The following is a 12,233-nucleotide window of genomic DNA, read 5'->3' on the forward strand; positions in this document are numbered from 1 at the left end:
AAAAACCCCAAAAAAAAAAAAAAAAAAAAAAAAAAAAAAAACCCTACACATTGGGTACATTGTACTCTGCTTGGGCTATGGGTGGACCAGAATCTCAGAAACCATCAATAAAGAACTTTAGCATTTAACCAAAACCACCTGTTCCCTAAAACTATTGAAATAAAATAAAATAAAATAAAATAAAATAAAATAAAATAATAACAACAGATGTCTTATTCCTTTGGTAGACCACATGGCCTAGCTCAAGAATTTACTAAATACTTGTAAAATATAAGAATAGATGGAACAAGTGGGTAAGCACAGCTCATGCAGAGATGTCCAGCCATTTCAGGAGTGTTAAGGTTCAAAGCAGTGTTCCCTGCGCAGGCCCTGGGGTACCGCATTTTTGGGGAGGTGCTGCCATCTCAAGCCTCCTTGTTTATGGCTCATGTTCTAACCCTCACACAGCACATGCTTGTCTTTAAAAACATCAAGGTGAAATAAACCACATGTTAATCCAGGTAGAATAAGTGGGCAATTAGTGAACCCGCATAATTTAGTTGTATAATAGTAAACTTCTGCTGCATATTTAAAGGAAAATAGACAAGATAATTTTTTTTTTTTTTTTTGGACACGGAGTCTCGCTGTCTCCCAGGCTGGAGTGCAGTGGTGCAATCTTGGCTCACTGCAAGCTCCGCCTCCCGGGTTCACGCCATTCTCCTGCCTCAGCTTCCCGAGTAGCTGGGACTACAGGCACCCGCCACCTCGCCCGGCTACTTTTTTGTATTTTTTAGTAGAGACGGGGTTTCACCATGTTAGCCAGGATGGTCTCGATCTCCTGACCTCGTGATCCACCCGTCTTGGCCTCCCAAAGTGCTGGGATTACAGGCTTGAGCCACCACGCCCGGCCAACAAGATAAGATTTTTTATAAAAAGTGCAAATTATTCCACTGTTTCTGAATACTCACTGCAAAAACTCCATACTGAAGCACTGCCCAGAATGGTGGCCCGTGAAGCGTTCTCAGTCTGGGACACGTTATTCCTCTTGTGTAAAAACTGCACCACTTTCAGACAGACTCTCAGGCAAAGACACAGAAAATTATCTCATTATTAGATTCATGATGTTTTAGAGGTTTCCTATTGCTGAGGTCATCTGAGCCAGTAGTTTTCAAAATGAGTTGATGGCTTCATATCCTAAAATGTTGCATTTAAATTCTAGTTAAAAATAGTTTACTGTATTTTTCCATTCTAAGACAGATTTTTTTCTATGCTTTACTTTTTCTGGAATTAGCATGCATCTTACAATTGATACACTGCATTAAATATGATGAGATCTCTTCTGTTATTCTAAAAAATTATCAATACATTTGTGATGAATATTGATTTAACAGCATCTCAGAATTTAAAACATGCAGGTTACAATCATTAACTCTTCTACAATATTCAGATACAAGAAGGTTGTATTTCTTTCTTTTTATAAGTCAAATTATATCTAGCAGAAACTCACATGTATGATGATATCGAAGATTCCAATTCACAGAGATTCCTCGTCATATTCTGTGCCAGACACTGGAGGCTGGGATGGTGGCACTTCATGCTTCTCACCTTCCTGTCTCACTACTTTTCCTGTGACTGCCGACTGCTGGCCCTTTACTCTGAAGCGGGTGAGAGGACCACTGTCCCTGGCATGGGGGAGGGGATGCTCCTCACAGCACAAGAAGTGCCAGGAAGGCAGCCGTCACATGCCAGAACCTTGGCCACACCAACCACATCTGGGGAATTGCATGTGACTAGGGCCTAGCCCTTTAGGAATGCTACTGTTCTGGGAATATCTCCCCAGTATCTTCATTTTGTTTTTCCATTGGCTAGTCCAGCTTAACCCCTTAGATGATTCTAGATCTCCCCTGAAAATACCTAGGTGACAGTTATCCAGGCAAATTCTGTTTTCCTCCTTTAAAACCATAAAGGCCATATGCATGTGTGTGTGTGTGTGTGTGTGTGTGTTACAGAGAGGCCTAATCTGCAAAAGCACAGCTTGGCCTTCAGGAAATAGATGGGAAAAGGGAAAAGGGCTGCTTTATTATTTCCTTGTGCCTTCAAAGCACACACAAAGAAAATATCAGTTAGTACTTTCTCTAGTAATTCCATCTGTAACATTGAGCATTTAAAAGTTGTTATAATACATTTAAATACCATGCCCATACAAGCGCATTATAAAATGTAGCATTAATGAAACAATTAAATGTCCCAACTTAACCTGTCTTCTTGTAAGCCATGAAAAAAATTTCTCCCACTATCTCTATGAATATGTTTACCATTTGTGCAAATATACCACTGAATAGAGATAGTAGACAATTTTTATTTTGACAACAATCCACTCATAAAGTTACACACAAAAATTCTGCTATAACTTATGTGCATTGCCAGATGCAATTAAATGTGAGCCAAGGCCCATTTGTTCATGCATGTGTTTTATGATGTTGTCTGTTCCTTTTTTGACTTACATATTTATAATACAGAATGTGAGAAGAGTTAGCTCTTTGTAGTTATTTAGCTGTAAGACATAGAAAACTGTTCTAGAACCTTTAAAAAGCAGTTGCAGGAATTTTTTAAAAGTCCCTGAAATTACAAGTCAAGATATTATTTTAAATTATTATTCTTTGAAACTCCTTTTGTGTATACATCAAGATTTATCAATAACGTATAAACAAAGTAGGAAAGTATGGTTACCATATTTTATAATGGCACCTCATGTTGCTTATTTGTTTTATAATTAAGTCATCAACTGAGCTTACAAAAATATTTATATTAATAAAATGATTATCATTGGTAATGTTTGAATTTTTCTTGTACATTGTTATGTAACAACAAAAAAAGTTTTTACTATTAAAAATGATTTTAAAAAAATTGGAGCAAGCCTAACCTTCATTTTATAAATACAATAACCTGAGGCTCATCAGGGCTGGTGACTCACACAGGCACACACCCAGCATTGCTGGATATCGGCTCAGGATCCAGAATGAATTTGAACAATTCATGCTAAATTAACAAATGCACTTTAAAATAGGCCCATATTAATCCCAAAGTAACTAAACCTGTGGAATTTGTAAAAGAAGATGTTTATGAATGAGGACGTGGCCTTTCGACATTAGTTCTGATTCTCCCCTTTCTAAAAGAATCTACAGTCTCTATTTTCCCATTACGAGATTTCAGAGGACAGCTTGGTGGCACTTACAGCAGACATCACAGATTTCTGAGTGTTCCGTTTGAGGATGGTAAAGGCTTTGTTTGTTTCATAAAACCTTTGTTTTCCAGGGGAGAAAACACAGGTTGAGTCTAAAGTCAATCCTCCCATTGAAATATTTTAATGACGCTGAAAAAGGTGGTTGTGTTTCGCAGGTGCGAGTGGAGGCATGCAGTCCTGACTTCTGAGTGGAGCTAGAGGAGAATTATGTTAATGTGTTTGCACTCCTTGCTCAATTTTTAAATATAAATAGACTTAAGCAATGCTTTTTAATGAGAATAAAATAGTTTAACAATGTTTACGCACCTATTTCAGTTACTACATTCTGTAATCTATTTTTATCCCCACAACAATGGAAACACTCCACCGTCTCCATTTCAGAAAGTAGACAGTAACTGAACAAAACTGTCCACTTTTAAAAAACATGATTTATTTCATTATGAAAGTTCATAGTTGATGGAATTAATACCTTTTTGTGGTCCTAATTCAATGGGTGTGGGCATCTGCACGCTGTCGTGGGTCCACCGTTGTGGTGAAATCACACACAGTGGTCTCACTGCCCTAAACAGCCAGGGCTGTCTGCCCATCCATCCTTTCCTCTCCCCAACCCCTGTCAACCATTGATTGTTTTTCCCTATCTATGTAATTTTCCCTTTTCCAAAATGTCATGTAATTGGAATCATACAGTATGTAGCCTTTTTGGCTTTTTTCACTTAGTGGTATGCATTTTGGGTCCCTGTGTGCCTTTTCATGATTAGATAGCTCATTTATTTTCTCACTGAATGATATTCCATTGTCTGTAGGTACCAGAATTTATTTATCCATTCACCTACTGAAGGACATGTTGGTTGCCTCCAGTTTCTGGTAATCCTGAATAAAGCTCTGAACATTTGTGTGCAAATTTGTGTGTGGACATAACTCTTGAAGGAATGACAAGGAAAGGTGTATTTGCCTGATCCCAGGAATCAATATAAACATCCATGATAACCGCACCTTTTTTTTTAAATGTATGATTTGGATGAAACAAGAGAAAGAGACTGACTGTTGCTGAGTCCCTGCTGCAGTCCTGACACAGCTGGAGACACCCTGCTCTCCTGCTCTCCTTATTTTGTTGATGCTTATGAGGACCATATTGTCTGAGGAAGACGGTTCCCATCCAACTCTGCCCCTGGTGTGTCACATGCCGGCCTTGTCAACACACAGGAGAACCTGACAGGGTGAGTGTTATAACCCCATCTATAGAAAAGGAAATGTCTCTAAAGTCTTTAGCATCTTGCCCGAGTTCGGACACTTAGCAGAGGACTCAGTTTAGATGCAGCCCTGTCTTGCTCTTTGACAGCCTCAGCACCACATGCCCTGGGTGACCCATGCAGTGAGTCACTGAGAGCCCTCGTGGTTGGCCTGTGGCACAGCACGGAGCGAAACGGCCCACTGACCTTTTCAGACATTCAGGCAATTTGTGATAGAACATATGCGGTCACTCCCAGTTAGTTCTTTGTTCAGTTTAATAGAATACCTAATTCTATGTTTATTATGAATAAAGGGAGATTTCTTGTGGTTTTTTTTTTTTTTTTGAGATGGAGTCTCACTCTGTTGCCCAGGCTGGAGTGCAGTGGCGCGATCTCGCTCACTGCAAGCTCTGCCTCCCGGGTTCACGCCACTCTCCTGCCTCAGCCTCCCGAGTAGCTGGGACTACAGGCGCCCGCCACCACGCCCAGCTAATTTTTTGTATTTTTAGTAGAGATGGGGTTTCACCGTGTTAGCCAAGATGGTCTCCATCTGCTGACCTCATGATCCGCCCACCTCGGCCTCCCAAAGTGCTGGGATTACAGGAGTGAGCCATGAGCCCGGCCTCTTGTGGTTTTTAAGAATATGAAGCATTATCTATTTTGCCTACAAGTTGGAAGTTCCAATACTACAGGAAGCATAAGAGCAGGTTATAATGATGGGTCTTTTATAAGACTGAATTCACATCAAACTGAATCAGTAACTCCACTGTATGAACAGGGTGAGACATTAAAGTTTTAATGAAAAGAATTCCTTTCTTAGGTCACAGCAAGGACTAGATATATCTAATTATGCCCAGTAAGATGTATTGTGATATTTACAGTTGATCGTCTGCTCTGGGCAATCGAAAGCAATGGGTTCACATGGAAAAAAAACTTACCTGAGGTGGCTGGGCACAGTGGCTCATGCCTGTAATCCCAGCACTTTGGGAGGCTGAGGCGGGTGGATCACCTGAGATCAGGAGTTTGAGACCAGACTGACCAACATGGAGAAACTCCATCTCTGCTAAAAATACAAAATTAGCTGGGCGTGGTGGTGCATGCCTGTAATCCCAGCTACTCAGGAGGCTGAGGCGGGAGAATCACTTGAACTTGAGAGGAGGAGGTTGCAGTGAGCCGAGATTGTGCCACTGCACTCCAGCCTGGGCAACAAGAGTGAAACTCCATCTCAAAAAAACAAAAACAAAAACAAAACTTACCTGAGGCTCTAAGTCAACTTTCCACAACCAGCACACATTTCTAATTTGAAATACATATGTAAAGCTTTGAATGCATAAATAGCTATCCCAATCTAGAACTAAGTCAATAGTTGGTTTGAATTGTTTAAATTATCCTGGGAATCGGAAAGATACGTCTACATGAAACAATAAAGGTTATATTAGAATTAGTAAACTTTAGAAGACCATTTTAATCTTAATATATAAACATACTACCTAGGCACACTATTTAAATATACCCACTATTTTTAGATTTAAGTAAATCATTAAACTTTAAAGTTGGAAAAGATTCCAGTGTTAGAGCTCTAGACTGTAAATCCTGAATGTTTTTCTAAAATTTTCGAGTTTTTACCTGGAAATACAGATTTTCTATGTCTCTAACAACTGCAAGAAATTTCACTTGGAGTCTCCACATAGTCAACTATGTGATGGCAACATCAGTGTAATAGATACTATCACAAACATCCTGTGACTTTTATATGTATATTTTAAAATACTTTAAGTTCTGGGATACATGTGCAGAATGTGCAAGTTTGTTACATAGGTATACACGTGCCATGGAGGTTTGTTGCACCCATCAGCCCATCATCTAAATTAGGCATTTATCCTAATGCTATCCCTCCCCTAGACCCGAATCCCATAACAGGCCCTGGTGTGTGATGTTCCCCTCCCTGTGTCCATTTGTTTTCATTGTTCAACTTCCACTTATAAGTGAGAATGTGTGGTGTTTGGTTTTCTGTTCCTGTGTTGGTTTGCTGAGGATGATGGTTTCCAGCCTCATCCATGTGCCTGCAAAGGACATGAACTCGTTGTTTTCTATGGCTCCATAGTATTCCATGGTGTATATGTGCCACATTTTCTTTATGCAGTCCCCAGTTAACTTTTATATTTTTAGTAGAGATGGAGTTTCACCATGTTGGCCTGGCTGGCCTCAAACTCCTGGCCTCAAGAGATTTACGTGCCTTGGCCTTCCAAAGTGCTGGGATTACAGGCATGAGCCACCACGCCCAGCTGAGGTCAAGTTTTGGAGTTTTATCTTGTTCTTTTATTGGGCCTTGTTTCTCTGTTTGTGTGCCTTGTAACTTTTTTTTTAACCGAGATTTGAATATCTAAAAAACGAATACCTCTTACAGTGTTTGCATACTGGCTTTATGCAGAGGAAGACCTTCACCAATCACCTGGCTGGAGTTCTAAAACTTCTTGAAGCTGTTTTGATCTCTTGCTCTTCCTGGCATCTGGCTGCAGAACTGCAGCTCTAGTGTGCTTCTTCCCTCTGTTTTTAGTGGCTTCCAAAATTCTGGCACTAATCCCATCAGTGCTTTGAGTCAGGTGAAACAGAAACAGAAAGCAGCCCCCTGGACAGCCCCCACATGAGTCAAAATGTTAGGTGAAAGATCAGCTCTTTTGTTTCTGTTCCAAGGGGAGAGCTTGAGTGTGAAGAATTTTCTCCTGATTGCTCTGTACTGTACAGCATAGGGGAGCAGCACTAATGGACACACCAAATGCTATGAATTGTCCTTCCCTTTTCACTGAAATCCCTTCTTGGTTTTACAATGGCCTAGGTGCTCTAATTTCTCAGCTTGTTTATAGGATTCTCACAGAGGTATTCTGGTCGGTATATTGTTGTTAACTTGGTGTCTCTGTGAGGAAAGAAGGGGCTGTAGCTTTCTAGTCCATCGTCTATTGACATCTTACTATACAATATTTACTTACTTACTTAATTTGTTTATTTTTGAGACAGGGTCTCCAGACACTGAGGTTTCCCAGACTGAAGTGCAGTGACACAATCTTGGCTCACTACAGCCTCCACCTCCCAGGCTCAGGTGATTCTACCTCCTCACCCTCCTGAGTAGCTGGGACTACAGTCACACGCCACCATACCTGGCCAATTTTTTTGTATTTTTTTTTTTTAATGGAGACAGGGTTTCACCATGTTGCCCAGGCTGCTCTCGAATTACTGCACTCAAGCAATCTGCCTACCTCAACCTTCCAAAGTGCTGGAATTACAGGTGTGAGTCACCGTGCCCTGCCCTATGCAATTTTTAAATTTATGAGTTTTCAGATATTATCTAATGACTTCCTATTATGGTGAATGAAGATTTTTTTTTTTAGATGGAGTTTTGCTCTTGTTGCCCAGGCTGGAGTGTAGTGATGTGATGTCGGCTCACTGCAACCTCCGCCTCCTGGTTTCAAGTGATTCTCCTGCCTCAGCCTCCCAAGTAGCTGGGACTACAGGCACCTGCCACCGCACCCTGTTAATTTTGTATTTTTAATAGAGACGGGGTTTCACCATGTTGGCCAGGCTGTTCTCGAACTCCTGACCTTCTAATCCTCCTGCCATCAGCCTCCCAATGTGCTGGGATCACAGGCATGAGCCACCATGCCTGGCCCTGAACATTTTTTAAAATCTAAATTTTACCCGTTTCTCACACTCTTTGTTTTCCCAAATTGTTGGGAACAAGCCCCCAAATCTGGCCATAAACTAGCCCCAAAACTGGCCATAAACAAAATCTCTGCAGCACTGTGACATGCTCGTGATGGCCAGAATTAGTTCCATATTAGTGGAACACGCAGTCAGCAGAGGTTTGAGAAGGGAGAATGTAGTCAACTGAGAAGTTCCCATGAAAGGAGCAAGAGCAAGATCACAGAGACACCATGAAAGAAAAAGACAGGAATAACTTCCAACCCAAGAGGAGAACAGAGAGGCCTCAAAACCAAAGCTAGGAAAAGAAACTTCTAGCCCAAGAGTTACGTTTCAGACAAAGAAGCCTGAGATTCCAACCCAGCTTCAGAGAGTACTCACTCAAAGTGTTACTCAAACTGTAGGCTTTTTAATGACTTAACCATGCATGCAAAAGGCATTTCCTAAGGTGGCACAGAAGGTGGAGCCCCCACATCCAAAGAGAGCCAAGGAGAAAGAAAGACCCCTGTTGCCAGAGCCAGTGGGCAAAGGCAACAGAGAAAGAGACAAGGGTCCTTATGGGATGAGACCCTTGCAGATTTAGACTTATACAAACTCCTGAGAACTGGCAGAATGACAGCCATAAATGGGGTACCAACATTTCTACTCATTGGATTACAAGTTCTCAGGCATCCAAAATGATTAACAAAATGAAGATTTCTAGGGCTTCTGTGGGAGAGTACAGAAGGTCTTTTTGAACTTTTTAATGCTGTCAAATGAAGAATGATGAGCTTCATAAATTCGGAAAGGAGAGATTTCATTATGTTTTTGGTTTTTTGAGTCGGAGTTTCACTCTCGTTGCCAAGGCTGGAGTGCAGTGGAGTGATCTTGGCTCACTGCAGGCTGCACCTCCCAGGTTCAAGAGATTATCCCGCCTCATCCTCCCTAGTAGCTGGGACTACAGGCATGCGCCACCATGCCCAGCTAATTTTTGTATTTTTAGTAGAGACGGGGTTTCACCATGTTGGCCAGGATGGTCTCGAGCTCTTGGTCTCAGGTGATCCACGCGCCTTGGCTTCCCAAAGTGATTTGATTACAGGCATGAGCCACTGCACCCAGTGAGAGATTTATTTCCTATAAAGGGTTGCAGCCTGCAGGATAGTCCTGAGAGGCTAGGAAGCATAACCTCCAGCCAGAAGTCAGAAACAGACACTTCAAGGGAGAGGTAAAGGAAATAGTAATTTATACTGAGTGGGGTGGCCAAATACACATATTTAATAAGCTGTAGGAGGAGTCATGCATATTTCTGAAAGGAGAAATGCGTGCATGTGCAATTGAGTTTCTTGCTCCTTCATGGGTCCAATGTACAAAAAACGGCAGTGTTAGCATGATCCCAGGGTGGAGTGTTCAGCCCTCTGACATTAAAAGGTGAAGCAGAGGATATGAAAACTCGCTCTGTGCATCCTGTGTACGCTGTCCAGAACCTCTCCATCATGGGTGGTCTCTTATCAGGCAAGAGAGGAGAGGCAGCTTCAGGCAGTTGGTTGAAATCAGTGGTGGAGTCTTTTGAAAGGCTTGTTTCCGTTAAAGCCTTAGGGAAGAAAGCCTCATCATGGTTAGCAAAGGAGGGGGTATAACAAGGTGTATCTGACCCCTGTCATCCCATCCTGCCCAACTTGTAATAGGGGAGGAAAAATAATTTTCTCTCTACCTTTACGGAATTCTAAGATGGTACCCTCTGTAAATCCAAGAACTCAGTTTTGAAAGTCACTCTGGGATCCCCTCAGCCAAGAGTGGGTCTGTTCAGTCATTTGGGAGCTTACAATTTCATTTTCATTTATCAGTGCTAATGGGAATGAGTAGGCTGTCTTCCTGGCAGCTGAATTTGAAAGAAACTCCTTGGATGGGATTAATGGCAGCTGTATTTTCTGGGAGCTCTGCTATAATTAGATAAAGTAAGTCCTGGTAAGATTTCTTTCTTTATCTTCGGTATCTCAAATGTTTTCATGTAAATAATCTTTATAACAACTCTTTTTTTTTTTTTTTTTTGAGACAGAGTCTTGCTCTGTTGCCCAGGCTGGAGTGCAGTGGCATGATCTTGGCTCACTGCAAGCTCCACCTCCCAGGTTTATGCCATTCTCCTGCCTCAGCCTCCTGAGTAGCTGGGACTACAGGTGCTCGCCACCACACCTGGCTAATTTTTTTTGTATTTTTTCTTTTTTTGTAGAGATGAGATTTCACCACATTAGCCAGTATGGTCTCGATCTCCTGACCTCGTGATCCACCTGCCTCGGCCTCCCAAAGTGCTGGGATTACAGGCATGAGCTACCGTGCCCAGTCCCTATGACAACTCTTGATGTCTGAGTGGGTTCCCACACAGTCATCTGTTGTAAGACTTTCTGATTCCTTTTTTTCCTTTGGTCATTATGAATAGGGCTTCTGTACATAATTGCATGGTAGCTTTTGTTTGGAAATAATATCAAAGTAGCTGTCAAAGTACTTATGAATGTGATTTTTGGATTGTAAGGTGAGACTTGTTTAGCTTTGGGAAAAACTGCCCAACTTGTAAAAGGGGAGGAAAAATAATTTTCTCTCTACCTTTACAGAAATCTTAGATGGGACCCTCTGTAACAAATTACAGATTAAAATGAGAAAAAAGTAGACGAGTTTAAAAACATGTATACCTTATGGATACATGGGAGATACTCAGGGAAAAATGAGTAAATCCCCAGCAGGTGGCTTTCAGTTGAAGTGTAAATGCTATCTTCAACTTAAAGAAAGAAGATTTGCGGCTCAGTAGTGGGGAGGTAACAAGCAAAAAGCACAGTAGACAAGGGTAAGTTTTCTTACACAGACTTAACTCCATGCGTTCTCTGTTGATAAGACTCTTTAGTGATTTAGTCATCCTTCTCTTCTTGGTTGGTGCTGAGAGAGAGAGAGAGAGAGAGATCTTTTAAATGGGGATTTCTTTTATAGATGTAAATTTTCCTTACACTTACAAGGGTAACTTCTACTCTGTTTTGAGAACTTCCTTTTTTAGCATTTTTTCAAAGTAATCAGCTCAGAATAATTCTTATGCCAAAGGGACATATTTTGGGGTGGCATATTCTGGTTTCCTACCATCATATTTTGGGGTGGCATATTCTGGTCTTACGCACCATCTTCCACCAGCAATGAAAAGAGTTCTTGTTTTTCCTCCAGCAATTTGTCATTTTTTTGAGTTTAGCAGTTCTAACAGATATAGACCAGCTGTGCTATCTCATTGTGGTTTTCCGTTGTCTAGTGTGTTGAGTATCTTTTTGTATGTTTACTTGCCATCCGTAGATTGTCTTTGGTGAGGTGTCTGTTCAGAACTGTGTGCATTTTTAATTGAGCTGTTTAACTTATTGTTTAGTTTCAAGAATTTTGTATATATTTTGAATACAGATTCTCAGTTCTGTATTTTGCCATTTTTTTTTCACTATGTGGCTTGTCTTTTTGTTCCCTTAACAAGGTCTTTTCCAGAGTATAAACTGTAAATATTAAGAAATCCACATTGTCATTTCTTCTGTGTATATCAACCTTTTGTGTCATTTGTTAAAATTCATGACCAAACCCAAAGGCACATAGCTTTTCTTCCATAGTTTCTTCTAGAAATTGTATACTTTTGCATTTTTAGTGTAAGGATAATTTTGAGTGATCATTTCTGTAAGTTGTAAAGTTTTCATCTACATGCATATCATTTCCTATGGTTTCCAGTAATCGTTCCCTCACTATTTTTGGGAAAGACACAGGGTAGTGGGCTCTGTTAGAGCAGATAGACGGCTAGACATGAAGAGGAGGGGGAGCTTCTGAAAAAGGGAAAGTCTGGGAAAGCTCACCTGGAGGGACCACGAAAAATTCACATTTAGTGGCATCTGTAATGCTGGAGTGGATGGGCACTTGTCATTTGTGGGTAAGAGGGAGAAGAGGCACCTATGCAGAAAGAAACACCCTAGAAATCCTCTTAAGATGCCCCAGTCATCATTCAGTCTGCAGTAATAATGTCACAATATTGCTAGCTACATGCTGATAAGGACAAAGGGGACATTCTTTTTTTTTTTTTTTTGAGACGGAATCTCGCTCTG

The sequence above is a fragment of the Theropithecus gelada genome, chromosome 19 (assembly GCF_003255815.1).
Source record: "Theropithecus gelada isolate Dixy chromosome 19, Tgel_1.0, whole genome shotgun sequence".
NCBI lineage: Eukaryota > Metazoa > Chordata > Mammalia > Primates > Cercopithecidae > Theropithecus > Theropithecus gelada.